The sequence below is a fragment of the Capricornis sumatraensis genome, chromosome 6, assembly GCF_032405125.1.
Source record: "Capricornis sumatraensis isolate serow.1 chromosome 6, serow.2, whole genome shotgun sequence".
NCBI lineage: Eukaryota > Metazoa > Chordata > Mammalia > Artiodactyla > Bovidae > Capricornis > Capricornis sumatraensis.
In genome coordinates, this window is record NC_091074.1 from 99,518,740 (window position 1) to 99,532,203 (window position 13,464).

The window sequence follows — 13,464 nt, forward strand, 5'->3', positions numbered from 1 at the left end:
CATCAGGGTCTTTTCCAGTGAGTTGGCTCTTCACATCAGGTGGCCCAAGTGTTGGAGTATTTTCATTATCCATTGTAGTGTTTCATTACATGTCTTCACTATCATGCTGTTTTTTAATGATGCCAGACCATTGTGACTTCTTGATAGTCTGCTGTGGATTCATCTATGTGTGCTTTCCCCCTCTACTCTTCTTTTGAGAACATGTGTTGGACAATGTCTAAAATCCTCTCCTGTTCCTGGTGGTCACATGTTTCAAAGGGGTGCTCTTGTTCTGGTTCCCCAGGTTGCTTCTTTTCATTTGACTTGCTTTAATGCTTTACCTGTTTGGTGATTTCCACCCCTCCCTTTCATTTGCATATCTTACAGATGAATGTCAATTCTTGTCCTATACTGGTAGTTGAAATGGATCTGATAGAACATGGATCTATGTTTGAATATCTCAGCCACAGGTAAAGAAAAAAGAGAAGAGGAAAAAGTTAGGTGGTATGAATTTTTGAGCTGCCAGCTAGTTTAGAGATCAGGCATCCTGGTAGGAAGACAGTGGGAACTAGAGCCAGACTTTACTTCCGAGTTTGTAGTGGCACTCAGACTTCAACAAGGGCAGTGCCACTTTTCCTGGTGTAGCAGGGTTGCTCTCAAAATGAGCTTGCTATCTTGTCTGTGGTTAAGCATGACAATCTTTCCTAGTTGAGACCTGGGATCCTTGCCTGATGTGGCCTCTGCTGTTGCTGCTGCTAAGTTGCTTCAGTCGTGTCCGACTCTGTGCAACCCCATAGACGGCAGCCCACCAGGCTCCCCCGTCCCTGGGATTCTCCAGCAAGAACTTTGGAGTGGGTTGCCATTTCCTTCTCCAATGCATAAAAGTAAAAAGTGAAAGGGAAGTCGCTCAGTTGTGTCTGACTCTTAGCGACCCCATGGACTGCAGCCTGCCAGGCTCCTCCATCCATGGGATTTTCCAGGCAAGAATACAGGAGTGGGGTGCCATTGCCTTCTTCGGATGTGGCCTCTAGCATCTGTGATTTTTCTAGGGGCTCAGGTGGGAGTTCATTACAACACAGGATGGTCTCACAGGCGATCTTTGCTTCCCTTGATTGCTTTTCCCTTTCAACAGGTTCTACTGATATTGCTTCCACTTGCTTCATAGGTAAATTTGTCCAGCACCTGAGAGAAGTCATGGGAATGGTCAGCTGTTCCTTCCATCTAGTTCCCTCAGCAGAGTAGTTTTTGAAGTATCTCAGTGTTTCTCATGTGATGATGTCCCATACTTTTCCCTAATAATTAAAATTTTTTTTTAATTTATTTTTTTTAATTGGAGGATAATTGCTTTACAATGTTGCATTGGTTTCTGCTGTATAACAACATGAATCAGATATACATATATCCTGTACCTCTTGAGCTTTCTTCCCTAATTTTTTTGAAGTAATCTAAATGGGCACCAGGAATGAGATATGCTTGGCTTTTCACCTTAACTGGAAATCTAACATAGAAAATAATAAACTAAATGTCTGGGTTCAGAAGGTGGAAACTCTGGTTGAAAGACATGCATGTTTTCCACCAGCATAGCTTCTATAGGCTAACGTTGCCCCTTCTTCAGGCTGGGCTGTGTGAATCCTGCTTTTGTGTCACCATAACCAGTATGTTGTGTTAGTCACTCTGTCATGTATGACTCTTTGCAACCCCATGGACTGCAAACTGCCAGGCTCCTCTGTCCATGGAATTTTCCAGGCAAGAATACTGGAGTGTGTTGCCATTTCCTTCTCCATAACGAGTATAACTCACTTTTTAATTCAGGATACAAATATGGTCATATCACCTTAATTTTGTTAAGTTATTAGTTAAGACTCCAAGTATTCCATAGGAGGATGTCCAGTGTTTGCCTTGAGGCCCGTGTTATTGTTGTTGTTAAGTTGCTAATTCGTGTCCAACCCTTTGCAACCCCGTGGACTGTAGCCCAGCAGTCTCCTCTGTCCATGAGATTTCCCAGGCAAGAATACTGGAGTGGGTTGCCATTTCCTTCTCTGGGGGGATCTTCCCAGCTCAGGGATAGAAGCTGCATCTCCTGCTTGGCAGGCGGGTTCTCCCACTGTGCCACCTGGGAAGCCTCTTGAGGCCCATACCCCTGTTTAAAAATTTATGAGAACTCTGAATGAAGGTTCATTTTGTCCAGTTTGGGGAAAGGATGATTTCTTCTTCTAATGGCAGAATCAGAGGGAAAAGGGAAGCCTGATAATCATTTGATATTAACTCTTGGTATTGCTGTTCAGCTGGCTCTTATAGTGTCCCATAGATGCTGATGTTTCCCTTTGCAGTATAATAATGGTCCAGATACCTGTACAAAACACTGTGATCTCCCACGATTGGGCTCCAAGATCACTGTTACTTTAGTCTGCACTCAGAAGTCTTCTAAACACAACATGTGCAAGGATGGCTGGGTCCCCAGGGACTTCCATTATCACTATACATTGTGCATATACCAGGCCTCCTGGTTTACACATTTCAGGCCTACTGAGCCCAGACTGCTAACCTAGATTATCCCTCCCCACAGGTATGCAGATGACACCACCCTTATGGCAGAAAGTGAAAAGGAGCTAAGAAGCCTCTTGATGAAAGTGAAAGAGGAGAGTGAAAAAGTTGGCTTAAATCTCATCTCAACATTCAGAAAACGAAGATCATAGCATCTGGTCCCATCACTTCATGGGAAATAGATGGGGAAACAGTGGAAACAGTGTCAGACTTTTATTTTTCTGGGCTCCAAAATCACTGCAGATGGTGACTGCAGCCATGAAATTAAAAGACGCTTACTCCTTGGAAGAAAAGTTATGACCAACCTAGATAGCATATTCAAAAGCAGAGACATTATTTTGCCAACAAAGGTCCATCTAGTCAAGCGGTTTTTCCAGTGGTCATGTATGGATGTGAGAGTTAAACTGTGAAGAAAGCTGAGCGACAAAGAATTGATGCTTTTGAACTGTGGTGTTGGAGAAGACTCTTGAGAGTCCCTTGGACTACAAGGAGACCCAACCAGTCCATTCTGAAGGAGATCAGCCCTGGGTGTTCTTTGGAAGGAATGATGCTAAAGCTGAAACTCCAGTACTTTGGCCACCTCATGTGAAGAGCTGACTTATTGGAAAAGACTCTGATGCTGGGAGGGATTGTGGGCAGGAGAAGAAGGGGACGACAGAGGATGAGATGGCTGGATGGCATCACTGACTCGATGGACGTGAGTCTGAGTGAACTCTGGGAGTTGGTGATGGACAAGGAGGCCTGGCGTGCTGCAGTTCATGGGGTTGCAAAGAGTCGGACACAACTGAGCGACTGAACTGAACTGAACAGGTAATTTTATTCCAGAGGGCTTTTTTTTTTTTTTTTTCCTGTGGGCCTTATTCTGGACCACTGTGGTCAGTCCTTATGAGTCTTCCTGGCTTTGACTTGGGGACCAGGGTTTGGGGATCCTCTCTTGGAATATGCAATATGCAAACAGGTCCAGCTTTCCCCCAGAAACCAGCCCTAGCTGTCATCAGGTATTTTGATGGGTCTGACTTGGTAGAGCACGAATGTTTCTGTTATTTTCTTCTGCCAGAGCAAAGGTGCAGGCTCATCCTTCATAAGAGAGGCTACTCAAATGATTCTTTGAAGAACAAATGTCTGGTTCAAAGTGCCGCTTTGCATCTTCCAATATTGAAAAGTAGTGGCTTTCTGTGACAGTGCTTCAGTGAGGTGACTATGAAGGCAAAAGTCAGTGCAATCCATGTTTCTCTTGGTGTTCTTCCATAATTCTGCTTATTTTGTAAGATAGTGTGACTAATGAGGGTATAAAGAGTTACAGAATCAGGAAAGGCAAACAAATAAGTGGTGTATGTGTGCTAAGTCACTTCAGTTGTCCAACTCTCTGTGACACTATGGACTGCAGCCCGCCAGACTCTTCTGTCCATGGGATTCTCCAGGCAAGAATACTGGAGTGGGTTGCCATTTCCTTCTCCAAGGGATCTTTCTGACCCAGGGATCAAACTGGTGTCTGTGTCTCCTGCATTGGCAGGTGGGTTCTTTGCCATTAGTGCTTCCTGGGGAGCCCTGGATAAGTGGTAGAGTCAGAATCTGATTTCATCTTCCTGACTGTAAAGCCAGTGTCTAGTCAGTCAATCAGCAGTCATCATAGGGCATCTGCCATGTCCCAGACATGTGCTCTGTAGATGCTGGGGATACAGGATAAGTAAGGCATGGTCCTCGTGAGGGACTCAGACTACAAGAAGGGGCTAAGTAGGACCTTGGAGATATGAACCGGGTGCTGTAGGAGCTTGTGAGACAGGGCACTGGGGCATGGTGTCCTGGAGAAGGAGAGGTCTCAGCTGACTCTGGCAGGAAGAACTGGGGACGAGAGGTAGAGGAAAAGGAAGTAAGTTCCTTTGGGTTAGAGGAAGCAGTAAGTGGTGACTACAGAGCTTTCCAGTGACCAGATACTCTTCTTCATGTTTGAGGCAGAGAGCACTTGCTGTGGTAAAGACTTTCTAAGGGTTTCTGTTTATTTCTTCTTTCTTTTCTTAAAATCACTTTACTGAGGTATAATTAGTGTACCCAATAAAAGTATGCAATTTGATGAGTTTGAACATATACTTCCACTCTTGAAGTCGTCACCATAAGCGAGGTTATAAACACTCCATCACCTCCAAAAGTTTCCTTGTGTCCACACCTCAACGTTTTTTTTGGTAGTAAAACCACTTAATATGTTATCTTCCCACTTAACAATTTTTAAAAATGGAAGTATAATTGATTTATAATATTGTGTTAGTTTCTGGTATACAGAAAAATCATTCTCATATTTATATGTACACACGTGTACAGTTTCCATTCTGGTTCATTACAAGCTATTAAATATAGTCCTCTGTGCTATACAGTATGCTCTTGTTTCTTTATTTTTATTTTTATTTTTTCCCTTAATTTGATCTGAGATTTATTGCATTAAGTCCTTTACTTGTTTCTTTAATATAGTAGTTTATATTTGTCAGTCCCAAACTCCTAATTTATCACTACCTCAGCTTTCCCCTTTGGTAACCATATGTTTGTTTTCTGTGTTAGTCTGTTTCTGTTATTTAAAGTTCATTTTTATTGTATTTTAGATTTGACATGTAAGTGATATTACACGATATTGTCTTTGTCTAACTTACTTCACCTCATATAACTATCTCTAGGTCCATCCACGTTGCTTCAAATGGCATTATTTCATTCTTTTTGTGGCTGAGCAATATATTCTGCTGTATATATTCACCAGGTCATCTTTATCCATTCATGAGTCAATTAACATTTAGATTGTTTCCATGTCTTGGCTATTGCAAATAGTGTTGCTGTGAACATTGGGGTGTATGTGTCTTTTTGTTGAGTTTTCATCTTTTCCAGATATATGTTCAGGAGTGGGATTGCTGGGTCATATGGAAGCTCTATTTTTAGTTTTTTAAGGAGCCTGTATACTGTTTTCCATAGTGGCTACACTAGTTTACATTCCCACCAACAGCATAGGAGGGTTCCTTTTTCTCCACAGCCTCTCCAGCATTTGTTATTTGTAGTTGGCAGAATTTTTTTAAGTGCACAGCACAGTGTTACTAACTGTAGGCACTGTTGTCCAGCAGAGCTTTAGAACTTATTATCTTGCCTAACTGAAACTTTATACCCTTCAAATAGTAACTTCCCACTTCCACTTCCACCCAGCCCCTGAGAACCACACTGTACTCTCTATTTCAATGAGTTTGATTATTTTTAGATCCTTCATACAACTGTAGTGTTTATAAGGACATATTTGTACTTAATGGGAACTAATTTCTTGTAATTACTGTGTGAGTTTTGGGATGGCCTAATATGTGTAATCACAATAAACTTGTGTGGATCACAATAAACTGTGGAAAATTCTGAAAGGGATGGGAATACCAGACCACCTGACCTGCCTCTTGAGAAATCTGTATGCAGGTCAGGAAGCAACAGTTGGAACTGGACATAGAACAACAGACTGGTTCCAAATAGGAAAAGGAGTACATCAAGGTTGTATATTGTCACCCTGCTTATTTAACTTATAAGCAGAGTACATCATGAGAAATGCTGGGCTGGAAGAAACACAAGCTGGAATCAAGATATCCAGGAGAAATATCAATAACCTCAGATATGCAGATGACACCACCCTTATGGCAGAAAGTGAAGAGGAACTAAAGAGCCTCTTGATGAAAGTGAGAGAGGAGAGTGAAAAAGTTGGCGTAAAGCTCAACATTCAGAAAATGAAGATCATGGCATCTGGTCCCATCACTTCATGCGAAATAGATGGGGAAACAGTGGAAACAGTGTCAGACTTTATTTTTTTGGGCTCCAAAATCACTGCAGATGGTGATTGCAGCCATGAAATTAAAAGACCCTTACTCCTTGGAAGAAAAGTTGTGACCAACCTAGATAGCATATTCAAAAGCAGAGATTTTACTTTGCCAACAAAAGTCCGTCTAGTCAAGACTATGGTTTTTCCAGTAGTCATGTATGGATGTGAGAGTTGGACTGTGAAGAAAGCTGAGTGCCGATGAACTGATGCTTTTGAACTGTGGTGTTGGAGAAGACTCTTGAGAGTCCCTTGGACTGCAAGGAGATCCAACCTGTCCATCCTAAAGGAGATCAGTCCTGGGTGTTCGTTGGAAGGACTGATGCTGAAGCTGAAACTCCAGTACTTTGACCACCTCATGCGAAGAGTTGACTCATTGGAAAAGACTCTGATACTGGGAGAGACTGGGGGCAGGAGAAGAAGGGGACAACAGAGGATGAGATGGCTGGAGGGCATCACCGACTTGATGGATGAGTCCGAGTGAACTCTGGGAGTTGGTGATGGCCAGGGAGGCCTGGCGTGCTGTGATTCATGGGATCGTAAAGAGTCGGACACGACTGAGCGACTGAACTGAACTGAACTGAATCTGTGTAAGACTAAAACCCAACAATTCTGCACCCGTTATTGTCTGGTTTTCATTCCCAATTCTCTAAGACCCATGTGATTAAAGTTGGGATTATATAGCTGTTATATTTTTGAGCAATGTTCATAAATGAACTAATGCTTGCTAAATACATGCAGTGTGTTAGACTTTTTATATCAATGTTCTCATGAGGTTTTATTATCTTTGCTTATAGTTAGAGAAACCAAGGCTCAGAGAGATTAAATAATATGCCATAGGTCACATGGGTATGAAATGTATAAGCTGGAATGGAAACTGAGGCCTGGGTCACTCCACGGAAATAACCAGAGCTCTTACCACCAAACTCTCAGTTGCTGAAACTTTGGGTCACTGGCAAAGAACACAATTAATTATACATGCATGAAAATAGACTGGGGGACATTAGGCAGGTGTGACTGTGAAAACTGCTCTGTTTCAGTGGATTTAAATTTTCTCCCAGTACTGGCTTGAATTGGTGGTGAACACACAGATAGAAGGTAATCAAAGAGCTGAATGAACCTGGCAGTTGTAAACGGAAGCTTGGGGTCCCCATCGGAGCAGCAGAAAAGTGAATGAGTCCATTGTTTTTAATAGGCCAAATATTTCTCTCTTGTTCCCTAGGAGGCAATTGGAAAAGACATGCTGATAGCTCCCCTTGGGGCATTGACCAGAATCAAATTAGTGAAGTGAAGCTTAAGTTGGTCATTTTATTCCCAGTTCACAAAGCAGGAAGTGAGTGGCAGTGGGGGCAAAGACTGCATTTTCTAGTTTATTAAAGATAGAAAATTGTATTAGCATGATATTTTCATTGTAGTAATTACTTTGTGAGCCCCGTAATAGAAAAGTATCACTTCAGATAAATTCCTATTTTTCTGCTGTGATTCTTTTAAGGTATGTCGTTTCTACTGAAATGATGATCGTAATAGCCAATGCAGATGGGTACCCTTGCTTAGGTTACTGATTCCTCAGCAACTTAGTGCTGTGATCTGCATACAATTCGTGCTGTATAGGCAGTAATCACTGCTGCCCTGAATGTAAGACATGGATAGCTTCTTTGGGAGCAAAGTGTGTACACCCTCATGAACTTCATTAATTTTTAAGACATCATTTAAGGAGTCAAAGAAAAAATCAACTTACCTACTTTTTCCTTTAATATTATCTTTCCCAAGATAAAGACAGAGAAGTTGATATATCATAAAGCAGAAAGAAGTTTGTGGGCAATGGGAAGCAGTTTGGGAAGACGTCCATTCTAGGGGTTCAGTGATGTTTGATGTACATGTTTTTGGGGGCATCAAATAGCAGTCAGTAGCAAAGCTTTAAGAATTCATGTAAACAGAGGCTTGAGAAGATAACCAAAATAGACTTTTAGTGCTTCAGTGCATTTTGTATTTTTCATCATTGTTAAATTATGAATTTAATGAAGTTACTCAGAAGCCTATAAAGTCAATTGAGAGTTCACTGTACTTTTCAATTATCCAGTTTGACTATTGGCATGTATGGTGTTTAATTTAATTTGTTGCTGGTTATATAGTTGTGGACACGGTGTAAATGAAAATAATAAATTTGGTTGCATTTTCAAAGCAGTAGCCTCACCTGGGAATATGAACAATAAACGGATGTGACAGCTCTCAAAGGAAAGAAACTTCTGTTCATGGATAGCCCATTTCATGTCATAACAGTATTTATGTAACTAGTTGTTGAACAACCATTCATTTTAGAGCTATTATCACATTCCAAGCCTTGTTCTAGGTAGAACCTGAGGTTTCCAGTATGAGACAGTTCCTTATTTAAAGATTAAATTATTTTTCTTTAGTAAACTGAAATGTCTTAAACCCATTAACACAGCCAGTGACTTAAGATTTTGAGTGATGTTATTTTGTAAATAAAGGATTGTTTTTGTAAAAAGAGTTATTATACATTGGTCTTTTAATATCCTATCTTTTTTGTTTTTGATTTTAATTTGTTTTATGGATGTATAGTTGGTTTACAATATTGTGCTAATTTCTACTGTACAGTAAGGTGATTCAATTATATATATACATATTCTTTTTCATATTATTTTCCAGAATTTTGAAAAACTTCTACTTATTTGGCTGTACCAGGTCTTAGCTATAGCACCCAGGACCTTTCTAGTTGCTGCATGTGTACTCTTAGGTGTATCACGCAGGATATAGTTCCCTGACCAGGGGTCGAACCCAGGCCCCCTACATTGGGAGCTCAGAGTCTTAGTTTCTGGACCACCAAGGAAGACCCTATCACAAGATATTGAATATAGTCCCCTGTGCTTTACAATAGGACCTTGTTGTTTATCCATCCTTATCCTGTCACTTAATGTGATATCTGTCTCTAATGTGAAAGAGAACGTGTTAGTTTCTCAGTCATGTCTAACTCTTTGCAACCCCATGGACTGTAGCCCGCCAGGCTCATCTGTTTATGGAATTCTCCAGGCAAGAATACTGGAGTGGGTAGCCATTCCCTTCTCCAGGGGATCTTCCTGATCCAGGGATTGAACCCAGGTCTTTTGCATTACTGGCGAACTCTTTCCTGTCTGCTGCTGCTTAGTCGTGTCCGACTCTGTCCGACCCCATAGACAGCAGCCCACCAGGCTCCCCCATCCCTGGGATTCTCCAGGCAAGAACCCTGGAGTGGGTTGCCATTTCCTTCTCCAATGCATGAAAGTGTAAAGTGAAAGTGAAGTTGCTCAGTTGTGTCCGACTCTTAGCGACCCCATGGACCAGTCTCCTCTGTCCATGGGATTTTCCAGGCAAGAGTACTGGAGTGGGTTGCCATTGCCTTCTCCTGTCTGAGCCATCACTTATTGTTTCCCACTTTTACCAGACCCTCCACTTCAGAGGATGCTTCACTTATTGGTTCCCATTAAAGCATCTGGTAGTAATCAAAGGCCCCAGAGGTTAGGCCCCAATTTCATGAATACTTCTCTAGGTTCTGACACTGACTCCCTACATCTTTATTTCTTGCCTGCCTTTAACATTGAGGCAGTTTTAATAATGAACTGAGACATTGTTGGGAGCTAATTATTATAATTAGAATATAGAATTTTAAAAGTGATAAGACTAACATACCATTTAGAAATTCAAGGCCATAAGTTAAATTATTATAGCTTATTATTGGAGTGAGATCATATGGGGGCCAGGACAACCCTCTTCTAACCTATTGTGGCAAAACTTCCACATTACTCACTGGGGGCCATGCGGAGGCTTTGCACACCCTCTGATAGCTGTTGGGCAAAACACTAAAGGCCTCTAGTTACTGTGTGATGACAGGCGCTCTCCTTCCCCTACTGTCCAGTCCAAGGCATTGTCCAGTCCAGCCTCCTTATTTTAGAGATAAACTATGTAATGAACTATATAGTTTCCCAAGGTCAAGAATTTTAACCTAGGCCTTAATATTCCAAATTCAGTGTTTCTCTTACTATATCATGCTGCTGCCTTTGTGATGCATGTTACTGTCTATGTGAATCAGAGTAGCTTAGGTAAGATCCAAACAGGATCAGTAACATAGACAAAAGTAGACTTACTTTGTTCCCCATTTATTTTTGTCAGCCAATCTCTTTTTTAAAATTAATTAATTAATTTTAATTGGAGGCTAATTACTTTACAGTATTGTAGTGATTTTTGCCATATGTTGACATGAATCAGCCATGGGTGTACATGTGTTCCCCATCCTGAACCCTCCCTCCTACCTCCCTCCCCATGTCAGCCAATCTTTTATGTGGCATCAGCTCTTAAAGGATTGCTGAGTGTATTAACCATTTAAATCTTAAATCTTATCCATTTACACTCAGACTTACAACAGTTCAAAACTTTAGTTTTAATCTGAATGCTGACTACATCACTCAGTACTGCTGCTGCTGCTGCTGCTAAGTCGCTTCAGTTGTGTCTGACTCTGTGCTACCCCATAGATGGCAGCCCACCAGGCTCCCCCATCCCTGGGATTCTCCAGGCAAGAACCCTGGAGTGGGTTGCCATTTCCTTCTCCAATGCATGAAAGTGAAAAGTGAAAGTGAAGTCGCTCAGTCGTGTCTGACTCTTAGCGAGCCCATGGACTGCAGCCCACCAGGCTCCTCTGTCCATGGGATTCTCTAGGCAAGAGTACTGGAGTGGGGTGCCATTGCCTTCTCCTCACTCAGTACTGGTTCCCATTAAACCTTAGCCAAAAGCTAATGTTACTTTCAATGGTGTTAGTTGCTCTGTCGTGTCCGTCTCTTTGCAACCCTCTGGACTGTAGCCCTCCAGGCTCCTCTACCCATGGAATTCTCCAGACAAGAATAGTGGAGTGGGTAGCCGTTCCCTTCTCTAGGGGATCAATCCCAACCCAGGGATTGAATCCAGGTCTCCTGCATCACAGGAGATTCTTGTGGATTCTTTACCGTCTCAGCCATCTAGTGTCCACTTAATAATTTACACAACCATGTGGATTATTATCCTGCCACTTAGGATGCAACTCTTAGTGTTGCTAATTCTTATAAAAATCTTGTTTAAAGAATAGTTTTGGAAACAGCAACAAATGAAAAATATGAGCATCACCTTCCATACTCTATTGAGGATAGAAAACATCTAATATTTATTTGAAGAGACAATGGGCTAGGGATAGACTGTCAAGAGTTAGCATCTACATATGTGCCCTTTGTCTTTCTGGAATTCATTTGTTAAGATTTTGCCACGATGTCTCTGTCAGCCACCTGTCTGTAAATATGTTTTCACATTGACATGAAAGAAGTTTAAGCATGATAAAAATGTGTAATTAAATAATGTCTTAAGGAAATACTCCAAAAAGCTTCTCTTCTTCTTAGAGACATCTTAGAATGAGTTAGGCAATGTGAATGCTTTGTTGAAGCCTGTTCAAATGAAAGATAAATTAGTTAGCCTTGTCCTTTAATAGGCTCCTGCCCAAAATAAGACTGGCAAGCAAGCAATATTCATCTTAGCAATGCTGCCATTTTGTATCACAAAGTGACCATGTAGTCTCATAAACATAGTCCAAAAATGCTGACTTTTAAAGGCAGTTGATTTTTTTAACTTGCTACTGTTTTATAGCTTTGTATAAAATGCTAATGCCGTGACATTTATAGAACTATTAAATCATTTTAATGAAAGAGTAGCCGTTATACCACTAATTCATTTGAGTGCATTTCCCTTGCAGAATCCTTTAGTAGTTAATTGTAAAAGGATGGGACCTTTTTTTTTTTTTTTTTAGCTCCATGATTTTGTTCTACCATGGAACCAAATCCCATTATTTTGATGTGCTTTATACCCAAGTGTAATGGAGCCAAATCCATTGACAAAATTTGTTGTCCCAAATCTGAGCTCATTTGCTTCCTGGCCCCCACTTAATTTGATCTACTGTCTGCACAAGACAAGTCTGCTTTTCTTGAGAAATGGGGCTTTCTGTTTCCCTCTTATGTGGGTAAATATATAGTCATGTATTTTCAGCTACTGAAAAACGAGCTCCATTGCCTTAACACTGAATCAAAGAAAATATTTGGGCTGTAAAAAATATCCTGTGATCACATCAGGAGACAGCTTGGACTGATTCTGGATCTGGGCCCACATTTCCTTGTTAGTGGCCATCCCACTCAGCATATGTTGTCATACTGGGGTCTCTGTGGAAGGAAGTGGCTGGAAATTCCCAGACATGAAGCACTGTGAGTGGCAGAATTAGACCTCCAATCTCCAATAGATCACTGCTGTCCGAACCTGCAGCTTTCATCTAGAGTGAAAATGATGCTTGTTTTTTCCTCTCTGTCTTTTCACAACCCTCATTTATAGATAATTATTATTTCTTGGACAGAAACTGTCTTTCAGGAACATTCCCTGGCATCCTTAAATGCATGGGAGAGACAGAGAATTGACTTCACCATCAATATATTTTTCACCCCTTAGGAATATGAATATTCTTGTGAAATGTTGGAGCCTGCATTTACTTTGCTTACCTTGACCGTACATTTGTATTTACTTTTCATAGTTCTGAGTTTCTTCAGAAATAACTAATCTCATTATCATTCTACTCTGAGTTAAAGGGTTTTGCTGCTAAAATATCCAATATTCAGTTGTATCTTTTTCTTCAACTTAGGTTTACCTTAAGCAAAGTTGTAGAATATTACATAGAGAGATGTGGAAACTGGAATGTATTCCCTCAGGACAAACTGATTCTTTATGCAGCCTAGTGTCTGGAACTACCAAGTTTTTCTGCATTTTTATCAAGTTTTGATTAAACATTTTAGAACACAATTCTCTTCTAAAATAATGCCCATATAATATGAAATTATATATCATATATATTATATGATATTATAATATATAATTATATAAATTATATAATATACAGTATATTATAATATAATATAAAATATAATATAACATATACATAATGTTATAAGAATATAACAATGAAATTGATGTCTTTTTGATTCACTGAATGTTTAATACTTCTAGCATTCACAATATTAATAGATTAATAGATGGTTAGGCTCTATCTATTTAGGCTCTCATTGGTT